The sequence below is a fragment of the Haliotis rufescens genome, unplaced genomic scaffold, assembly GCF_023055435.1.
Source record: "Haliotis rufescens isolate VD_foot unplaced genomic scaffold, xgHalRufe1.0.p SCAF_7, whole genome shotgun sequence".
NCBI classification, from domain to species: Eukaryota; Metazoa; Mollusca; class Gastropoda; order Lepetellida; family Haliotidae; genus Haliotis; species Haliotis rufescens.
Genome location: NW_025964361.1, coordinates 16,693,489 through 16,711,886, shown reverse-complemented (window position 1 = coordinate 16,711,886; position 18,398 = coordinate 16,693,489). Strand labels below are relative to the sequence as shown.

Here is an 18,398-nt window from a genome sequence, read left to right as displayed (position 1 = left end):
AAGGCTATTGAAACAATGTTTCTGGACACATGTTTCGACAACGGGTCTTTGAATATGTCAAAGAGCAATTTAGAGATGCTTCAGCAAATTGTTAAATATATGAAATAAAGTAATAAATAACATCAGAAAAAATGTTTCTAAAAATTGTCAAACTTACATCTATCAAAGTTTCTTCTGTATTTCAATCTTTTCCTAAGGTCGTGTAATATGAGTCAAATGACATGGAGGCATTTGTCGCCTTGTATTTTAGGCTCAGACACAACATGCACAATGTTTAATGCCCAAATAGTCAAACAACTATTTCCCCTTTGAAAATTCAGAATAACATGATTAAACGAAACTATTTGGTCTAAATTGGAAATATATCTTAAAAGAGGATGGTATCCAGTCGTCTTAATTGTCGCTTTCTTGGTGCTAAATCTTGATGTTATGAATGTGTTAGCATATGTTTCTTACAACAAACTTAATTAAGTTATAAATGCATTATTTAAATGTGATAAACTTAACTTTCATATGTATAAACTATAGGATTAGACCTTTCAAATGGTGTATGACATGTAGTAGCAAAGATTTTTTGTGAACTGATATTTCCTTGATATATGTAGGCTTCATACTCCAGAACTCGGTGTCATAGCAGCAAACCCTTCTGGTAGACTGGTGGTAGAAGAGTTAACTTCTTTCGGGTAGTATACTATGGATAGGTAACGTTTATGTTTTGGTGTTGCTTTGTTACAGAAAATACAGCATTATGTTTTAGATATCAAGCTGAGAAACAATGCCACAGAAAGTGACTTGTCAAATGTAGTGACATCAACAGGCATTCACATAGAAACAAGACTTGCTTGTGTAGCTACTTCCCCACTCTATCAGTTGTGGAGTGCAATGGCTATGTAGTAATGTCAACTGAAGCACCTCTATAATCTTGGTTTGTGTCCCGTGTTCTGCTGCTTGCCTCAGTGTTGATGTTTGCCACTGAAATGACATTAACTTGAAGTTGAAGGGTTTGGTTGGTGCTAATATCTCAGACTAAAACTGATCCTACTGCTGGAAGGTTTGTTTGACTGGGCACTGTGTTGCACTTCTTGAACTGTCTACATGTGTCTGCTGCAATGGAAGCCTTCATTTCAATACCAATCAATGAATATTAAGGTATTTATTTTGCTACCATGTTTACAAAGATTTAGGGAAACAATAAACATCAATGAATTCTAATCATGCCCCTATGGAAATTAATATTTATTTGCCACAGGAGTTATTATGGATGGAAACAGTAGCAAGGGCCCCTTTTGAGAATAACGTTTTGTAAACCACAGGTCATTTGTCTTGTAGTATGACAAATAACATGTATTATGATATAAGGATTTAGGTTTCTCTGCAGGATAAGGTCAACGGATAAAAACGGTACCCGTTGGGGTCATATACCAATAAAGATGCAAATATGAAAGGTGACGCAGGCACTATTTTCAGTGTTTACAAGCAAACATGGCGTTGCCCTTGTCAATTAACCATCGGGAATCTGGAAAAACTATTTGGATAATCGTTATCATTATCAAAACAATAGTCCAAGATTCTGAAAATCAGTTCAACTGTGATGTAGCTGAGTCAAGTCTTTTACAAGTTTTGGTAACTCTGGAGATATAAACTGCAAACAGTTTAGTGAGGACATTAGGCCTAGCCTAGCAGGATTAGTTTCTATATGTTTGTCTGTGTTTGTAGACCTCTGTGGATGGGGCTTTTTCCCCAATTGAAAACAGGTTGATTTGGCAGGTACATGTCTGAATTGTTATCTTGTTTTATTTTGTTGCAGTGTGTACATCTGACTCTGTTATGAAAGGATGGACAGACTCTAAACAAACGTTACATCTCATAGACTAGGGTTAGAGTCGCTTCCCTTTTGATAAAGGGCAATTACTCTTGTGGGCAGTCTGATGGATTGCCAGGAAAGGGAAGTTGGAACAAGGAACAATATTTGTATAGGCAATTGATAGTTTGCCTATATGTAGTCTCGCCACTGTCTAAGAAACAGGTTTCAGTTGGGACTTTGTTGACAGTTGGCACTATCTGGCTGACAAATCGCTGACCTTCTCACGTAATACACATATTGATGCTCACATTCTAGGAAAACTTGCAATGTTTATGTAATGTTTGTGAGAGATGAGAACAGCTTTTTCAACCACAGAATTGAAGAATGACATATGAAAAGAGATTATCATGGTTGTTTCGTTTGGAATGGTAAATGTCCTGTATTAGGAATAAACAATGAGTTCTACCCCAGGACATTTACTATCCCTAAAAGTGAATGTGTGAATGATGCTAACTGATGTGGTGCCATCTAAATTGAACTCTCACATCCATGACAATACTGGCCACACCCATGGTAATACTGTTCACACCCATGACAATACTGTCCACACTCATGACCATACTATCCACACCCATGACAATGCTGGGCACACCCATGACAATACTATCCACACCCATGACAATACTGTCCACACCCATGACAATACTATCCACACCCATGACAATACTGTCCACACCCATGACAATACTGTTAACACCCATGACAATACTGTCCACATCCATGACAATACTGTTCACAACCATGACAATACTGGTCACACCCATGACAATACTATCCACACCTATGACAATACTGTTCACAACCATGACAATGCTGGTCATACCGATGACCATACTGTTCACACCCATGACAATACTGTCCACACCCAATGATAATGCTGGTCACGCCCATGACCATACTGTTCACACCCATGACAATAATGTCCACACCCATGACAATACTGTCCACACCCATGACAATACTGTCCACACCCATGACAATAATATCCACACCCATGACAATACTGTCCACACCCATGACAATACTGTTCACACCCATGACTATACTGTCCACACCCATGACAATACTGGTCACACCCATGACAATACTGGTCATGACCATGACAATACTATCCACACCCATGACAATACTGTTCACAACCATGACAATGCTGGTCACACCCATGACCATACTGTTCACACCCATGACAATACTGTCCACACCCAATGACAATGCTGGTCACACCCATGACCATACTGTTCACACCCATGACAATAATGTCCACACCCATGACAATACTGTCCACACCCATGACAATACTGTCCACACCCATTACAATACTGTCCACACCCATGACAATAATGTCCACACCCATGACAATACTGTTGTGTGAATGATGCCGGTTGATGTGGTGCCATGTGACTGGAGCTGTCACACCTGTATCTAGGTCATATGGTCAGGGACTTAAACATGCAACAATGGGAGGAGCAGAGCCTATCATTCACTGCTTTTGTTGGAGGGATGCTTTACATTCCAGCTGGTCCATGATCCAGATTGTGTGTTTGTGAGTGTGAGGCAGTGTCGCACTTTTGTCACACTCTTTCCAGTCAAATGTTGATAAACATAATGTTTATAATTATGTTCAGTCAGGACTTTTGTTAGTAACTTAGTCTTTCAATGTCTAGTATGTATACATGTATGATTTTATATGAATTAGTTTAATCAATCAGGACTGAAAGGTGTATGTCTCCAAGAACTTGTTGAAAAGAAAGCTGTTACCTGAGATACCCCCGATCTGTCATCTCTAACACTTGTGTCAGTTCACTTCTCAACAGTGATTCAAACATTTCACAGCTCTTTTCATGTTTTTGGGCTAGAACTAATTGACAGTGGTTGTTATGATATCACTATGTAAAACAGCTCATGTTGAGAAAACTGGTGGAGTAAAGGTGGAAGGACATCTCTTGTGTTACATGATTGGTGTGATGACTCGCTGGTCATCTATGTGTCTGGCACACTGTTATCAATTTCACAAGGATAGACAAACTCATTTCTCAGCTGGTATTCCAGTAATCTCCATGATGCTGTCATGTAAGTATCAAGAAAAGAAGAGAACACTTTCAAACTGTCTATTCAAATAAGCATGTTAAGATCTATCATGAAGTGTTTAACACTGGGTCAGTGGATTGATCTCTGATGTGTATATTCTATTTTGATATATTATTGTATTGTAATGGTAATAACGGTAATACAATTAATTATAATGATTGATTGCTTTAGACATATCAGATTGTATCAACGTATTTGATAAATAGGTAGGAACAATTTTGAGTAAGTATTGTAATTTTCTGAAAGGAGGCACATCAACCATTCTTAGGCTCTTTTCTAACTTTTTTTGTGAGTCAAGTCAAATGAGTTTATTTGTTGCATGCTGTCTGTCCATCCATCATTAAGTTTTTTTTGCTGAATGATCCAAGCTATGGGGGTATCTGTGTCCTTCTGTGCAAGATGTCATTTCTGGAGCGATCTTGAAAACCGTGGAACAAATCTTCACCGAACCTGGTACATAGATAGGTCTAGTGATGAACTGGTGCCTTTTGATAGTTTAGGATTTAAATTTTTTTTATGTTTGAGTTTTTGGCAACAACTTTGACTTAGGTTGAAATGGTGGTAATGCTCATTGGGGAGCAGAACATGAAAAACATAGAATGTTCCTTGCCCAAACTTGGCACATGGATAGATTTAGTTGAGAACTTGTGCCTTTTGATTGTTTGGAGTTTTAAAAAAAGAAAAAAAGTTTGAGTTTGGCAACAACTTTAACTTAGGCTGGAAATGGTGGAAGTGCTCGTTTCTGGAGCAGATCTTGGCAATCTTACAATATTTCTTGTCCAAACTAGTCTAGTTGTGAACATTTGCCTTTTGATGGTTTGGAAATTTTAAATAAATATTTTTTTAGTTTGCATGGCAACAAGTTTCATATATTTATTCATGACAAGTATTTACCATTGTCGGAGATATTGATGACTTTGTCCTCTTGTTGACATCTCCTCTGAAACTACAATGCTTATGGACCTGAAACCTTGTATACTAGTGGAAGAAAGTAACTACTTCATATCAAGTTATCAGGTAAATAAATCAATAAATCAATAAAAATAAGATTATTCTGAAGTTAAATAATTCATCCTTTAGTACATATTTATGAAGACATCTCAACGACTTTAAGGTCGAGATTCACAATTTGCATGTGAATGTTCATGCCCAATTTGGATGTTTGGGTGTTTGTCAGGGGTATATTTAACAGCAAATTTGTATGTAGCCAGCAGGGCTTGATCCTTTTAAAAGTTACTGTCCATTCTCCAAACTACCTGGCCTGTAACTAAATGAATGTACCTCTACCTGTGGTCGCATAGCCAACTAGAAGGGCTCTGAAAATTTTAGAATTCCTCCCCCCTATTTTCTCATCAAAATTACATGATTCACGAGTATTGTCCAATTAAAAAAATTAAACATATATAGAAAAGGGGTGAAATTTTGCAGGATGGGCCATCTACTTTATGTTTCAGCAAGCCCTTTTGTTATTACCCCCCGCCCAACGAAGTCGCAGGCCGTTCGTCCACATGGAATGTCATGTCAAGAACACCCATTTGAGCCTAAGCCAGGTACTGGATTTGATGGCAGACCACTTGACTGCTATTGCTCCTTCCCTGGGCCCAGGTTTGGATAAGAGGGATATTCCGCCGGACTCAATTCTGAACAACATGATCATGGCACTGGATGAGGACTTTGCTAAGTTGTCTCATATGCCAGCTTTCAAGGCTCCATGGTTCAGGAAGGAGGATTTCCCTATCCATGCTTTGGAGGTGGCAGATGTGGCTCTTGCCTTGGATGAGGATCTCCACCACATGACTAGCTCCTCCAATCCGTCCTGACTGTCAGAATTCCAGACACATGGCTTGCCTTTATTTAGACAGAGATTTGGCACTCTCTTAAACCCTTGTCTGCTCTTGCATCTTCAACTCGAGCCGTTGATCAAGACTTAACAGAGACTAATCACAATCATGATGATCATGGCCTACCAACAGCATCAGATAGATCACATGCACAATCATCTCAAGGCTGCTCATGCTAAGATCACTACGACTCGGAGCCTTGGCTACCTGGTGCTCACAGAGTGGCACTCTGAATTTAAGAGAAAGTTACTATGCCAACCCTGGTCTGCATCTTCCCTTTTCAATGGAGAGATATCCAAGGCCCACTACCATGTTTCTAGTTACGCTCGGGAAAAGACTGCCCTCAAGGCTTTGGAGCATGTGTCCCAGCACATGTCACACAAGTTTTACAGGGCCGGGAACTATCAGCCATGATGGACTTCTCTCAAGGACCAAGCCCATTACACCCTCTCTTTTTGTGGCAGGGGTTGGGGCAGAGGAAAACAGCAAGACAATTACCAACTTCGCTGAGATAATTAGGGGACGCCGGACATCAGCGACTGGGAACTCCAACCCCAATTGTTCCAGTCATTGACACTCCTTATGGTGGGAGACCAGGCCGATTTTGGAAAATTAGGCGATCTTGGAGGAGATCATCCACCAGGAGAATCATCTCTCACTTATAACCGATCCCCCTTGGACTACCTCAACCCTGGCAGATGTCTACCCACATAGTCAACATCAGCTTCTGTTAAACAACATAAACATGTTGCTAAACAAAAAAGCCTTCTAGATTGTACACCCCCCAGCCTTAACATCAGGCTTCTATTCTCCTGTATTCTTTGTTCCCAAGAAGGACTACGTCAAGCTATGGATGATTCACAATCTGTCAATATTCAACAAGCGTTACCTAGAACACCTGTTGTATTTCCACATGACAATTTATGCTCTCTAGTTTATAGGAGGCCTGTTCAAAACCAGGAACTCTTTACAGGGACAGATGGTGCAAGATCCAGTGCCACCTGCTCCTGGCTCTTCAACAACCTGTTACATTACGCCAGTGGCAAGTGGTTTTGTGCCTACCCACTTTGGTGCTGAATCTGACATCCAGAACACACTAACATCTACGCCCAGTTCAGCAGTTCCTAGCGCCATTCATCAGGCACCAGGATCAGTCGGTCTCCAACTTCCTACCATCTCACTTCAAGCCTCATCTCCGGTGGTGGACGGTGTAGCGAATGTCTAAGGAGGTGTTTTCTTCACCACGCTAATGCCAAGCTCACCCCTGTTTGTAGATGCCTCTCTTCAGGTTTGGGGTGCTCATCTGGAGGACCAGATTGCCCCAGGGCTGTGGTCATACGATCAGCGCACATGGCACATAAACAACTTCGAAGTGGAGGCACTGATTCTGGCAATATCCCACTGGCAGAATCGTCTCCAGAATGCCAAGGTAGATTTCTTAATAAATAATATCACAGTGGTTTGGTCTCTATGCAACCAGGGAACAAACACACTCTCACTCCCTGCTGCAGAAGACGTTCCGATTCTTCAACCTGGTAGATTGACTGGACTGCAATTTCTTATCCAGCTCATCCCAGGTTGTCAAAATATCCTAGTGGACACTCTATCCAGGTCAGACAAGATGCCCCCCACAGACAAGCAGCTCCAACCTGAAGCCTTCAAGCTGGTGTGTCAGCATCTCGGCTACCCAAACATGGACCTGTTTGCCACCAGCGAGATCAGGACTTACATCTCTCTGGTTCGAGTTCTGGAGAAGCATCAGGACTCCACTTCTATGTCTCCCCAATTCTTGGTCCAATTTCTTCACAGCAAATGACACCTCAAGGGCAGCACCATTACTACCTACCTGGTGGCCCTCAATTCAGTGTTGACAGTTCCCGGAAAATCACAAAATAACTCAAATTCCAGAACTCCAAGCTTTGCTGCGTTCCTTCAGACTAGAGGATCAGAAGGCTCAACTCCCAGGACAGCCTGACAGGTCCTTCACATCCATCCACTCTCTTCGATTGTGGGTGCTGAAGACAAAGAGGGACTCCAATTGTGCCCGGTTCATGCAGAGGTGTTTCATCCAACGATCTAAGGCTCAAGGAGACGACTGTGCGTGTGTGCTTGCGTGTGTGCTTGAGTGTGTGCTTGCGTGTGTGCTTACGTGTGTGCTTACGTGTGTGCTTGCGTGTGTGCTTGAGTGTGTGCGTGCGTGTGTGCGTGTGTGCGTCCCGAAATCGTTTCAGGAGCATAACTCAGAAACCATTAAATATTTCTCTACGAAACTTTGCATGTCTATCAGACTGAATTGGTGCCTTTTGCTATTTAGGAATTTTATAAATGTTTTTTTTTTACTTTTCCATGGCAACAAGTTTGACTAAGGTTCTATAAGGGTGCTGTTCGTTTCCGGAGCGTAACTCAAAAACCAGTAAATACTTTCTTACAAAACTTTGCATGTCTACTAGGCACATACTGAACTGGTGCCTTTTGCTATTTAGGGATTTTATAAATTTTTATGTTTTACGTTTCCATGGCAACAAGTTGGACTTAGGTTCTATAAGGGTGCTGTTCGTTTCCGAAGCATAACTCAAAAACTGTTAAATACTTTCTTACAAAACTTTGCATGTTTACCAGACACATACTGAACTGGTGCCTTTTGCTGTTTAGGAGTTTTATAAATTTTTATGTTTTACGTTTCCATGGCAACAAGTTTGACTAAGGTTCTATAAGGGTGCTGTTCGTTTCCGGAGCGTAACTCAAAAACCAGTAAATACTTTCTTACAAAACTTTGCATGTCTACTAGGCACATACTGAACTGGTGCCTTTTAATTGCTATTTAAGAATTTTGTAAATTTTTATTTTTTACTTTTCCATTGCAACAAGTTGGACTTAGGTTCCTTAAGGGTGCTGTTCGTCTCCGGAGTGTAAACTCAAAAACCGTTAAATAATTTCTTACAAAACTTTGCATGTTTACCAGACACATACTGAACTGGTGCCTTTTGCTGTTTAGGAGTTTTATAAATTTTTATGTTTTACGTTTCCATGGCAACAAGTTGGACTAAGGTTCTATTAGGGTGCTGTTCGTTTCCAGAGCGTAACTCAAAAACCTTTAAATAATTTCTTACAAAACTTTGCATGTTTACCAGACACATACTGAACTGGTGCCATTGGATATTAAGGAGTTTTATAAATGTTTATTTTAGAATTTCTATTGCAGCTATTTTGACATGGTCTAAGAGAAATGTTGGGTCAGTTACCTGGTTTGGAACCATAATGTGTTAAAACTTTTTATACAGGTATCAAAAGAGAGTAGGTAATATTTAATCTACTGATATGATGCAATGGTTTTACCATTATTGTGCTATAATGATACTGGATGAGTGTGTTAGAGCTCACATACATGTCACGGGCAGCTAAGTATTGGTGCAGATTAAAAACTCAACATTGAAATTGGCAACCTCACCAATGTTATTTAAGAAATAAACAATGAGTTGGAGTTGTACATCATGCATTATAAACCTGTCGTCATCCTATTGTTCTTCAGTCGGGATAAATCTCATAAACAATGATCCTTTAATATCCCTGGGATTTTGTGATCAAACTTCAGTTTACTTTGTAACATATCAATGTATCTTGCAAGAAATTTTTTTTGCATTTGAACGCAATGTAATGGAATGTAAAATCAAATGACAAATGTTTTCTTTATATTCCTGCGCAGCCCAGAGTGGTTATACTACTTGCAGTGTTTTGTTGTACGATAAACAATGACCATGGTTCGTTTATTTCTTAAATGAGATTTCAACATTTTGTACGGCCACTTTAAATATGTAAATGAAATGTACACGCTTTCAAAATATTTACCCGTATTTAAATTATAACTTCCTGAATACAATCTGACCTCTGGAATGTTGGACATATCCATTTTATGAAAGAGGGGGGGGGGGGGCGTATATTTTCTGGATATTCTCACAATTTTGGCATCTCCACCTCTTTTCCCAATTTCGATTGTCATATCTCCCACTTTTGAATGCAATCATTCTGCTACAGCTTTTACAGCTATGGGGGACAACTCACCAGACAATTTCTTCTTAAAAATAACGTCCAGTTTTTGACGTCATCAAGTTATGAGCGCATGTTCAATCTCCAGAAATGACGTCATGATAGAACAAGGTTTTATCGTGAAATATTGAGTAGCTATCTTATATTCAATGTTAAAGTATCTTGATGATGCTGTCAGTCACACGGGCTACACATATCAAACATATTCTATTTCATTTGGATAAGCCAGGATGTTGAGAATATTAACATTTTTAGCAGATTATTTAAAATATGACTTCCTGATAATCTTAAGCAAAACTGGTATTCTACCTTAAACACTTCTCATTAATGTTCCAACTATATTTTATATGTTACTTTTACACATGGAGAAATACCTGTGTATTCCTATTCCTTTACATTTTAGTGTGCATGTCACAAAATTTAGATGTGGAAATTGATAGACTTCAGACAGAGAGAAGAAGATAATACACACATATACAATGTACGATCATGTCCTCACTGTAGGCTTGAGGGCAAAATGTACATAGATGATGAAATTCATGTTCTACTTGTATGTGATGCATATACCTCCAGTAGACAAAAGAGTGAGGTGATATATCAGAAATAACAGTGCAGTACATAATGAACAGTCAAGATGCAAAGACAATGTGCCGAAAATAAGAAATAAGTTTCATGCCAATTAGTATGCTTAATTTTAAAGAATGTTACATGTGATATTTGGCATACCTCCTTGTCAGTATGAAGACATCTGATTGGTTCACGTGACCTTGATAAAATTGCTTTTTGTATTTTCCGAGTCTAATGAAAGTTACATGACATAGCACAAGCTAACCCCCGTACATCATGCTCAATCAAACAGCTGTTTTCTATCAATTTTGAATTTGTTTTAATTCTATTACAATGTGATATTAAAAACATGTTGGTAAGATAAATTCGCTGTAGCAAGATCATGAGCGGAACATGTTTTATTTTGTGTCCCTCGTTTCCTACCACGAGCCTGTACCCCTTGTACTCCTGGTGATCTTGCTCCAGCTACAATCGGGTCTATGCTATAGGTGTGTTCATGTCGGTGTATGTCTTATGTCTGCCTCATACCAAGAAACTTACTAATTACACCCTTAATTACTTTCTCCTTGTATCTGTAAAGTGTGGCCAAAGAAATGTAACTTGAATATGTCCGTACAATGTCCTCTATTTTGAGTAAGTTGTCTCTCTAAGGTTACCTGCTATTCCACACAAATTATATTTTTTGTCCACTTATCACAATCAACGTCAGAATACATTCTTTAATAGTTTTTAACAAAAGCAATATTGAGTAAGGGCTAGAAAGGTTTTTGTGTTTATATTCTGTACAGCGTTAGAAATTAAGCGTCTCAGTTTTACAAATATTTGACACTCGGAAAAAGTGAATATGTGATCTATTTGACTTGATTTGGGAAACAAGTTTCTTTATTTGTGCTTAGCTCAGCAGAAGGTTGAAGGTCAGAGAAACTTCATTGTGGTAAGGTCATGTTGACCCAGATTGGTTGAAGTGATATGTACCATTACACAGAAAACCATTGCTTCTATGTAACTTGTTGTAGTGTGTTGTCCTCAATGTAACAATACTAACAGCCGTGATGTACTGACATGTCATGTTGGGATGTACATTGTGTAGTGTGGATACTAGGTTGTTTTACCTTCTGTGTCAGCCCCAGCATTAGCACTCGGTAATGCCAACATGATGTTCTCACATTTATTGTGTATACAATTTACATATGTACATTGCACATGTAGTGAAAATAGACTGACATGCATAACTAAATAAGTTAAATGACTATGAGGCTATGTGAAGGCCCCCTCCATCCCATGTGTAGGTTATCAGGTTCTGCTGCCCACACAATCAGGCCACATTGCCACAACCAGGAGCAGGAAACCCGCTCCACCAGTTTGTTTCCAAATCTCTCTGCTGAAATAGTTGATTACTATTTTGCGGTTGGTTCTGCTTGAGAGGCCTTGTATGTGAAGATGTACTCCTTGTCAAAGTGCTTGACATTCAGAGCAGTTTTATGTCCCTGTTTACATGAAATGTAACTGTCATATCACAGAGTGGGATGTATTTGGCCATTCAATCAACTCACAGTCTTCTCACAGAATATCTAAGTAAATAAACTCAACAATGTTTATTCATGCATAATGCATTTCAAGAAAGGAATTTGTGTATATTTTATTATATCTCTTTGCAAGCCAACTATTATGGGTTCAATCTGATGTATATTTAGCATGCAGGGTATATTTGTAAATCAAATTCATTTAGGGAACTTATTTTCTCTGCTAGTTGTTCCTTGTACATTTACCAATATGCAGTGTAATTAATGATTAAAATGTCAAGTATTTTGGGAAGAAATACACATGTTTGTGATCCACATACAGGACACCTTCACCCAAAATATTAGTTTCGAAACAAAAACAAATATGGGCAATCAAAAGGTGAACAAGACAATTCTTGAAAAAAGAATTCAGATAGCTTACACTGGATAGATACACATGAACAAGACACTAGCCTGTCTACTGTACACATCCACAATACACTAGCCTGTCTACTGTACACATCTACAATAACCTAGCCTCTGTATTGTACACATCTACAATACACTAGCCTGTCTACTGTACACATCTACAACTTACTTACTTATATTAGGAGATTTTACGTGCGCTTTCCGACTGGAGCGTATTTCGCACACGGGGCTTACACTGGATAGATACACATGAACAAGACACTAGCCTGTCTACTGTACACATTAACAATACACTAGCCTGTCTACTGTACACATCTACAATACACTAGCCTGTCTACTGTACACATCAACAATATACTAGCCTGTCTACTGTACACATCAACAATACACTAGCCTGTCTACTGTACACATCAACAATACACTAGCCTGTCTACTGTACACATGAACAATACACTAGCCTGTCTACTGTACACATCAACAATATACTAGCCTGTCTACTGTACACATCAACAATACACTAGCCTGTCTACTGTACACATCAACAATACACTGGCCTGTCTACTGTACACATCTACAATACCCTAGCCTGTCTACTGTACACATCAACAATACACTGGCCTGTCTACTGTACACATCTACAATACACTAGCCTGTCTACTGTACACATCTACAATACCCTAGCCTGTCTACTGTACACATCAACAATACACTGGCCTGTCTACTGTACACATCTACAATACACTAGCCTGTCTACTGTACACATCTACAATACACTAGCCTGTCTACTGTACACATCTACAATACACTAGCCTGTCTACTGTACACATCAACAATACACTAGCCTGTCTACTGTACACATCAACAATACACTGGCCTGTCTACTGTACACATCAACAATACACTAGCCTGTCTACTGTACACATCAACAATACACTAGCCTGTCTACTGTACACATCAACAATACACTAGCCTGTCTACTGTACACATCAACAATACACTAGCCTGTCTACTGTACACATCAACAATACACTGGCCTGTCTACTGTACACATCAACAATACACTAGCCTGTCTACTGTACACATCAACAATACACTAGCCTGTCTACTGTACACATCTACAATACACTAGCCTGTCTACTGTACACATCAACAATACACTAGCCTGTCTACTGTACACATCAACAATACACTAGCCTGTCTACTGTACACATCAACAATACACTGGCCTGTCTACTGTACACATCAACAATACACTAGCCTGTCTACTGTACACATCAACAATACACTAGCCTGTCTACTGTACACATCAACAATACACTAGCCTGTCTACTGTACACATCCACAATACACTAGCCTGTCTACTGTACACATCTACAATACCCTAGCCTGTCTACTGTACACATCTACAATACACTAGCCTGTCTACTGTACACATTAACAATACACTAGCCTGTCTACTGTACACATCAACAATACACTGGCCTGTCTACTGTACACATCAACAATACACTAACCTGTCTACTGTACACATCAACAATACACTAGCCTGTCTACTGTACACATCAACAATACACTGGCCTGTCTACTGTACACATCTACAATACACTAGCCTGTCTACTGTACACATCAACAATACACTAGTCTGTCTACTGTACACATCAACAATACACTAGCCTGTCTACTGTACACATCAACAATGCACTAGCCTGTCTACTGTACACATCTACAATACCCTGGCCTGTCGACTGTACACATCTACAATACACTAGCCTGTCTACTGTACACATCAACAATACACTAGCCTGTCTACTGTACACATCAACAATACACTAGCCTGTCTACTGTACACATCAACAATACACTAGCCTGTCTACTGTACACATCCACAATACACTAGCCTGTCTACTGTACACATCTACAATACACTAGCCTGTCTACTGTACACATTAACAATACACTAGCCTGTCTACTGTACACATCTACAATACACTAGCCTGTCTACTGTACACATCTGCAATACACTAGCCTGTCTACTGTACACATCAACAATACACTGGCCTGTCGACTGTACACATCCACAATATCCTAGCCTGTCTACTGTACACATCTACAATACACTAGCCTGTCTACTGTACACATCCACAATACACTAGCCTGTCTACTGTACACATCCACAATACACTAACCTGTCTACTGTACACATCTACAATACACTAGCCTGTCTACTGTACACATCAACAATACACTAGCCTGTCTACTGTACACATCAACAATACACTGGCCTGTCTACTGTACACATCAACAATACACTAGCCTGTCTACTGTACACATCTACAATACACTGGCCTGTCTACTGTACACATCAACAATACACTAGCCTGTCTACTGTACACATCAACAATACACTAGCCTGTCTACTGTACACATCAACAATACACTGGCCTGTCTACTGTACACATCTACAATACACTAGCCTGTCTACTGTACACATCCACAATACACTAGCCTGTCTACTGTACACATCTACATTACACTAGCCTGTCGACTGTACACATCAACAATACACTGGCCTGTCGACTGTACACATCCACAATATCCTAGCCTGTCTACTGTACACATCTACAATACACTAGCCTGTCTACTGTACACATCCACAATACACTAGCCTGTCTACTGTACACATCAACAATACACTAACCTGTCTACTGTACACATCTACAATACACTAGCCTGTCTACTGTACACATCAACAATACACTAGCCTGTCTACTGTACACATCAACAATACACTGGCCTGTCTACTGTACACATCAACAATACACTAGCCTGTCTACTGTACACATCTACAATACACTGGCCTGTCTACTGTACACATCAACAATACACTAGCCTGTCTACTGTACACATCAACAATACACTAGCCTGTCTACTGTACACATCAACAATACACTGGCCTGTCTACTGTACACATCTACAATACACTAGCCTGTCTACTGTACACATCCACAATACACTAGCCTGTCTACTGTACACATCTACATTACACTAGCCTGTCGACTGTACACATCAACAATATCCTAGCCTGTCTACTGTACACATCTACAATACACTAGCCTGTCTACTGTACACATCAACAATACACTAGCCTGTCTACTGTACACATCAACAAGACACTAGCCTGTCGACTGTACACATCCACAATATCCTAGCCTGTCTACTGTACACATCAACAATACACTAGCCTGTCTACTGTACACATCCACAATACACTGGGCTGTCTACTGTACACATTAACAATACACTAGCCTGTCTACTGTACACATCTACAATACACTGGCCTGTCTACTGTACACATCAACAATACACTAGCCTGTCTACTGTACACATCAACAATACACTAGCCTGTCTACTGTACACATCAACAATACACTAGCCTGTCTACTGTACACATCAACAATACACTAGCCTGTCTGCTGTACACATCAACAATACACTAGCCTGTCTACCATACACATCAACAATACACTGGCCTGTCTACTGTACACATGAACAATACACTAGCCTGTCTACCATACACATCAACAAGACACTAGCCTGTCTACTGTACACATCAACAATACACTGGCCTGTCTACTGTACACATCTACAATACACTAGCCTGTCTACTGTACACATCCACAATACACTAGCCTGTCTACTGTACACATCAACAATACACTGGCCTGTCTACTGTACACATCAACAATACACTAGCCTGTCTACTGTACATATCTACAATATACTGCCTGTCTACTGTACACATCTACAATACACTAGCCTGTCTACTGTACACATCAACAGTACACTAGCCTGTCTGCTGTACACATCTACAATATACTAGCCTGTCTACTGTACACATCAACAATACACTAGCCTGTCTACTGTACATATCTACAATACACTTGCCTGTCTACTGTACACATGTACAATACACTAGCCTGTCTACTGTACATATCTACAATATACTAGCCTGTCGAGTTTCCATGGCAACGACTTTGACTTAGACTGAAAATGGTTGTAGTCCTTGTTTCCGGAAAAGTGTCATGGACATGGTTGTCGCATTCACTTACTAACTTCATGCAGAAACTTTAGGATCTCTCCAAGCAGCATGAATGTGAATATGTGCGGAAAATGACTCAACTCATTCACTCTCCAACTGGGCGGTCGGGTAGCCTAATGGTTAAAGCGTTCGCTCGTCACGCCGAAGACCCGGGCTCAATTCCCGACATGGGTACAATGTGTGAAGCCCATTTCTGGTGTCCCCCGCCGTGATATTGCTGGAATATTGCTAAAAGCGGCGTAAAACCATACTCACTCACTCACTCACTCACTCTCCAACTCACTGTCTTGGAGCTACACTGGACTTGTTGTTTTCTGATAATGCCAGTGCTGAAGCATTTAAGACTCCAGTCTACAACTCAGATCATCAGATGATTGGTGCTGTACTTCTCAGTTCACCTCATGGTGACTCCTGCTCTCATTGATCTCTAAGTAAAGCAAGAACTCCCTTACTTCTCTGATTATTGTTTATGTAATAACACAACTCATTACAAACAAACAGTGTAACTGATCTTAAACCTTCTCAACTGTGTAAACATTGCCTCCCCTGTATATATTCTTGTCAACCATACTCTGTACTTCACTTGCTTGATAACGGTGTTAGAACCTACACCGAAACCATCGATCCTAATTGTGATAAGGAAGTTGTTTGTGCTATTGTCTCATCCTCACTCATTACAACGACAGTTACATATTCTATCATAAACTGCAGATGGGAAACAACACCAGTAATAACTTTTGTTAGTGCTGCAATAAGGCCATTTACAAAAAGGCCCAGTGAACATAGTTCACGGGAGCTAATGCATTGCACACAACCGGATATGTCATATTGGCGGGGGATATGAGTATTTCATGCTTGTTTACAATGATAACTATTGTTTGATTTCTCATAAAAATAATATCTGCGATCATTGTCTCTCATGTCCATTAAACTTGTATGAAAAAGTTCATCCTCAAACTCACACATACCATTAAATTTAAATGTTAAACATTCATCACAATCTATTAATTCAACACTTCAGTTCAGTTTTCTTTGTTCGTACCAATTCAACATGCTTTCTGGGCTTTTACATCTCTTTGGGGCACAAAGTCAGAGCACACGCTAATTGATCTTAATAATAGGCAACTTGGCAGGCTTAGCACAATCTACCCATAACACATTTGATCAAAGATCATCTCAGATAAATGCAAAGAGCTACTGAAAAAGGAAGGATTGGTAGCTTGACCAGTTGACGACATCATGTAATTCGTTGTTACTTTGACATCTGAATCAACCAATCACACATAGTGTTGTTTCTGGAGACTGCACTTGCTGGTCATATTTGTTTTCATTTCCAAGAGTTTAATGGTGCAACTTTGAGGTTCTGGAAATCATGAAATTAATGAGAGCATGAGATTAATGCGACTGTCCCATATTATGTTAGAAAGGCGACACATTTGTATCTGGACATATTGGAATTTATTGTCACATCTTTTATTGTTTGCACATGGGGCAGAAACGATGACATACATAACAAAGCTCACAATAAACAAACAGTTTTGACAGTCGCCAACCGTATATGATGGCATCTTTGTTCTTAGTAGCCTTGTCAAATAATCTTGTCATTAAAAGCAAAACACTGCTCACCCATGTTGTGTAAATGTCCAGTGAGGTGACAGCAGTCGAGGTGAATACATAACATGGTTCATTTGCAACGTTTGGAAACTGTACAATCTTCGTCAGGGACCCAACCTATCTTATTTGTTTTTGATTTCATTAAAGTTAGATCACATGTCAAGCAGATGAAGTCTATGGTGGGTAATTTTTAAAAGGAGAGCCTCCAACTTGGTGGTGGTAGCTCTCATCATGGCATGTCAGGGTGCTGGTCAGAAATATTTACAAGCATGTTCATCTAGAATCGGTCAAGAAAAGATTTTTTGTCTTTTTCATTACTTATTTTTGTGAATCATTAAAGCAAAGCTAAA

General features: G+C 39.6%; 1 protein-coding gene across 1 annotated transcript in view; it reads left to right on the top strand.

Moving 5' to 3' along the window:
* Positions 1-18,398, top strand: part of LOC124151838 (LIM and calponin homology domains-containing protein 1-like) — a 184,468-nt gene that overhangs the window by 48,692 nt on the left and 117,378 nt on the right. The window lies entirely within an intron of this gene.